This window comes from Gavialis gangeticus, unplaced genomic scaffold, assembly GCF_001723915.1.
Source record: "Gavialis gangeticus isolate Ggan-Ray unplaced genomic scaffold, GavGan_comp1, whole genome shotgun sequence".
NCBI classification, from domain to species: Eukaryota; Metazoa; Chordata; order Crocodylia; family Gavialidae; genus Gavialis; species Gavialis gangeticus.
In genome coordinates this window covers 22,661,061-22,667,150 of record NW_017728996.1, presented here as the reverse complement: position 1 = coordinate 22,667,150, position 6,090 = coordinate 22,661,061, and positions in this window count along the sequence as shown.

The following is a 6,090-nucleotide window of genomic DNA, read 5'->3' as shown; positions in this document are numbered from 1 at the left end:
AAATAAACATCATCAGCATAAATGAGTTCAACAGTGTTGAAAGCATCCATCTGTGCACGTTGAAGGTATACAGTCTTATTTCTCAAAATGAAGTCAACCTCTCTAGGTAATGATGCTTACAGCTATTATAATTAGACACTGACAAGTGCAACTGATCACAATTCAGAAAAGACTATTTCACAAGAGCAGATTATTATTAATAAGCCTCATACATGTATGCAGACGCTTAATCTTAGAACACTTCTAATGTCAAAACAAAAGATTAATTTTGTGTCCTCAGCTTCTTGAAAGAGATAACCAGAGCTAACGAAGTGCCACCAGGGGATGCTATATCAGTTCTGAACAGTGTGGCTTTTCTGTTCCTGGGAGTCCATGGAAACCAGTGAGTTTCCTGGAAGATCCTGAACAGCGCTTTAAGAGGTGCTAAAGTAAGGCCTTGTTTCAGGCTGAACCATAAGCAGATCCTACAAACACCTGTGAATAGGCTTAACATTAAGCATGTCTGTAAGTGTCTGCAGAAGCAGGGCCATGTAAAATGATTTCTAGGTATTGTTATTCAAGTTTATTAGTTACACTTGGGTTTCAGTCCTGTAAATACTTGCATGCATGGTTAATTTTACTACCAGGAGTAGTGTTACTGGTTTCACTGGGACTACTCAGAGAAAAGTTAAGTAGGAGACATGTAAATATTTTCAGGACCAGAGCATGAGACCATGATGATAGCTTAAAGAGTACTTTTCCAACCATGATTTCCCAGAGATGCAATTCCACTAGACATAGCAATGGTCAAAACTGTAGAGAAGGTATCAGGTGCTTTTACCTTCATGTCATCTCAGGGAGCAGAATTTGTTCCCACACTCCTTACAAATGTGCAAAATAGTCTATAGACTAAAACCAAGTTCTTATCACCAAAGAAATACTTCCCTAAGTTCAGAATCATCACCATAGTATTATACACTTGAGGTACCAGATGCTTATTATTCTAAGTGAATGACAGACAGACAAAAGTTTTACTTAAACTATATATATATATATTTTTTTTTTTACATAAACCAACTTTTTATGATACAATAAAATCAGATAAAAATCACAAAGGTATATAAGTTCATACAGAAAAAAATCAAGTTTTTTTTATATATAAAAACCAGCATTTACTGCTACTAGGAGACAGTCCAAAGGTTAAACATTTACCATTTATGTTTGATTTTTTAAAAAGTACCTGTTCACAGTAGACAGAACAATGTGGTAAGAGACATTTTACAACAATCTGACTGTAGTAAACACTTCAGTTTGATTAACCATATATTAAATATATTAAACTAGGATAAAAATATACATTTAATGCACTGCAGTGTTTGCCCACAGTTGTGTATGAATAGAATTGTCAGTCATTCACCAAACCTTACCTGAAACAGTAAAAACAGGTTGTGTGTTTATTACTAAAGGCTCATAAGAATTCTAAATATTTTGGCATAGTAGACCACACAAACACTCCCATAATTGTCAACTACAAGGGTTATATTTAAATTTAAGTAAAAAAAAGTATGTGAACTGTCCATCCTACATGAGTTTTAGACTATCTCTTTACAATTAGGCAAAGAAAATAAAAACATCTAAATGCTGCCGAGTACTTTTTATTGAGCATATCTCCATGTTCATCCCACCTATGTTGATCAACATATGGCCAACTTAGAAGATCAGTTCATCATTCTTATATCAGTCTTTTTAGCTGGTATATGGCTAAAATAATTATTGCTGGCCCATGTTAAAAGCAGAAAATACAACAGCAGATAGATTTTCTCTAGTGTACCTAGGTTGCATGTGCCATCATAATTTGTTAGGTAACTAAGTGACCAGAATTTTTAAAAAATAGACATACTTCAAAGACATGCATATAAAATTAGTTGATGTATAGGCACCTTCATTTGTAAATAATAGTTTAAATTACTTGTTTTTGAAAAACTAGTGCTAACACAAAACACAGGAGAAATTCAAACTGGTTAGACAACTCAAACACTCCCAAGCAAAGATTTCTTTATCTATCAGCATCAGCCCTACGCCTCAGCCTGGAAGAGAACAGTTTGGGGTAGCATATTCTTCCTGTCTTCTGTACATGCCTTACTGTATATTTCACTCAAGGAATCTTATTACTTAACACAGAATACAATATTTAAGACATGCAAACTCTTCACATTCCTTTGAATTTGTAGCCTAAAATGAATACATATGGACGAAAAACCTGAAACTGCAAGACACAGCACCTGTGATTTTTTTTCTATGTTCTATTTCAGTTAATGGGGCTTCTCTCCATTTTAAAACTTATCTGAATTAATATCTTGTAATTATAAATTGCTGTGTCTGACACTTGACTTTAAAACGAACTGACAATTCAGAAACAGAAGATTCGCCTGTAGTAGCTCCCTGTGTTCGAAACTCTGCTCCAAAAATAGGATTCCATTAACAACAAAATGTGATCATGCTACCTAAAACGGATCAGAGGGGCAAAATAATTATCAGCAGAGACAGTATAAGCAAAGAATGGTGTTCTCCCCAGGAATGCTGGGCATACGTTATGCTGCAAGATTGCTGGTATGGCTAGCTGCGAACTGACTGATAGCTTCATTTAATCCTTTTTTTATAACTGCAGGTATTTAGTAAAAGCAAAGTATTATTCAGTAAATACCACAACCTATCATTTTATGTGGACATTAAAATGGTTTATTTTCTTCCCACTTTGTGATACGTCCAAAATATGTTTGTACAGCTTGAAACTATCACAGAAATGGTCAGAAGCAAAACTGCGTGTTCTGACAGTTTAATTGAAGATTTTTTCAGACTTCTGGCCTATTAGAAAGTATTGACCTGGTTTGGCACTATGAAAAGACTGCAAGAATTAAAGTTTCTACTAAAACATCAGGCAGTGGAATAACAGACCATTTTGACATTTAAGCAGTGATCATATGGATTCATCATTACCACCACACTGAGATAAAGGGGGCATTTCAACCCTGCTGGACCTTTTTTCAGGCTATTTGCGAACTCAGGATGGTAACTCTGCATCAGCTTATAAACTGTTCATGTTTCAAAGTTTCTACTAAAATAGGCACTGAGAGAATTTAACAAAACTTGCAGCATTTTGTAGCAAAGGGAAAAAAACCTCCATAGCTCCAAGATCTCACAGTGCCAGAAGAAACAGTCAGCCGATTCCATCAATTTCCCTTCAGCAAAGTATAAAGCTGTCAAAAATGGTTACAACTTAATATACAGGACAGGAACAACAGAAAAAGTGTGTGCTCATGGGTGGGGAAAGGCAGAAAAGCAGCATAGAAATGGAAGATAAGTACAATGAATACAGTGATGTCATGGTTTTACCTTGTGCATCTCTTCTCCTTCCATCCAGTCAGATTCTACAATTACAGCATGGGGGAGGGTGGACATCACTTTACTTTACCTGGCAGGAAGACAACTCTGAAGTCAGCCATGGTGGGACATGCCAGCTAGTATTGAGCAATAAAGGAATGCGTTTAAGGTTAAGCAGCAACAATAATACAGTACTATAGTCTTTAATGCTTTTGCTCTCTCTCCCCAAAATGCAATGGCAGCAGCATCTTACAGACAGAAGAATGCTGGAGTGTAGAAACTCTTCATATTGCTTTTAATCCACTGAACATTGGTGGTTTAAGAGGCTTCATCCTAAATTTTTGTACACAGAAACAAAAATATATTTTTTAAAAGCTGCCCCACTTTTTGCTATATAAAAAAGTAGTAGTAACCTTCAACCCCAGTGCTTGGTTTCCTACACACAGGAGTACCTAGGATTTAAAAAACAGGAATTTAATTAAAATATGCTGAAAGTAAAGATTAAATGAATAGAAAAGCAGCGCTGTCCAGTGTAATACTTGCTTAGCAAAGGAGATGCCAGCTAGACCTGGGGAAACATTTTTTGTTGGACAACACTCAATTTGCCAAAAAATGTAAATTTCAGGTTGATACAAACAATGTACAAATGCAAGTCAAATCCAGCAAATAGTTTCAGCCCAAAGGTTGAAAATTTTCAGAAAATTTGAAGGACTCAGTTTTGACAATTTTGAAATTCTTTTGACTTTTCATTTTGATGTTTTATTTCAAACTTGACCTAAATACAAAAAAGGAGACAGAGTGAGTAAAAAGGTTAAAATTAACCCCTTGAATGAAATGTTTCCAGTCAATTTGAAAATTTTGTTTTAATTTTTACTTCAGCCACTGAATCAAAATCCATTATTCAACAGCTCTAACACCAGCTAAAAGGTTACTGTGGCATTAAACAAAGCTAAGCGTCGCTCCCTATGTTTCAGAGGAGGTAAAGATAATGTTTCTCAACAGAAGACAAGACCTCCAGAGGAAGACCTGGTCTATTGCCAAAGTCTACAAATAAAGTGCCGGAACGAAAAGCTCAGTCGGAAGAGGAGCCATTCCGATTCTTCCCACAGGATCCCAAGAAGTGGAAGTGGCAGTGCTGAGCATGTGACTTATTAACAAAATGCTCCACATACAAGATCAAGAGAGTGAGGTAGGATATTTCCTGCCACTAAAGCCACTTCACTGAAGAGACCTACATCCAGAAATGGAACCCCATCTTCCAAGTCATCCAGGAGACGGTGTAACCTTGCCTAAAGAGATCCAGCAAGTCTGTATTGTGAACCTAATGCAAAGTGATAGCTTTGGAACTCATTTGGGGGTGCTGAGAACTGTGAAGGCGTGTAGACGAAACGGGGCCCTAAACTGAAGTGGTAGGTTTTTAAAAACCCCCGTGTGGTGCACACACCCGAACTTACCTGCCTCTCCAGCAGTGGGGAGGGGAGGGCAAGCTGCTGGCAAGCGGAGTGGTCCCTGGGCTGGGGGAGGGAGAGGGTGGGGGAGCTGGTGCTTCCCTCTGCATCAGCGCCACCCCCCCCCCACAGGCACCCGGTTTAGGGGGTTCTGGGGGGCACAGCAGTCATGGAGGGAAGCACCAGGCCCCCGTGCAGTTCAGGCAGGCATGCTCCAAAGAGCGGGGGCCAAAAAAAAAAATATCAATCAGGCTTACCACTTTTTTTCTTCTCCTTGGGCAGAGCCTGCCTTCCCAGGCTGCTGCCAGGCTGCCTGCAGGGCTTCCTGCAGAGCCCCTGAGCTGCACGGAGCCCGGTGCTTCGCTCCACGGCTGTAGGGCAGTAAACTAAAACTCGGAGGAGTTTTAGCTTGCTGTGCCCCAAGTCATTTAAGGTGCAGTACACTACCAAATTTGCTGCAGTGGCTGGAATTACTGCACAATATGCTGCCAACACGTGCAAACACTGACACCATTAAAGCGGTGAAAAAAGCATTTAACCCACTTTAAAGTGTCATGCACATATGCCTCTTGTTTAGTCTACACACAGCTCAGGTTTGTAAAGTGCCTTATATTATTAACAGGCAAAAACATATCTGTAGAGAGACTTCTGGAAGCTGAAATTGATGCTTTCAAAAAAATAGCAGCAGCATCTCCTTCTTTGGTCACTTTGGTATCTTCCCTGAAGATATTCAAGACTTGGAAGGACAAATTGCACAAATTGATTCAATCTGAGCATAATTCAGAATATCGTCCCGAGTCAACATGACCTACCACAGATATCCCCATACACAGATTATCAATCAGGCCTGCTCCATCAGAAGTGGATCACTGAGACAAATTGATTGTGGCCTTGCTACCTAGGGAAAGCCTGAGCCCTGTGGATACAAACAGGGGAGGTGGAACAGAACTAAAAGAAGTACCATGGTAACAAATGTAAGCTGAGTAGCACTTTCTTGCAAGTAAAAGATAGGCAGCAGAGTGAAACCTTTCTTATACCCTTTGTATCTCTGTAGGATACAGAACACCCAGTAGCTATAACTGAGGTAATAAGAGTCGAACTGGACCCATTCCAGTGATATCAAGCCTTGAAAGAAACATGAAGGAAAGCCACATAGCTGTGATCAGGAGACGGCTCAAAAAAGCCACCTCCTATCCTGGCTGTGGAAGCCCCTTCCAAGAGAGGACAGCATCCAGGAGATGGCAGATTTTGGAAACTGCAAAAAAGAAATCACCTGGAAGGA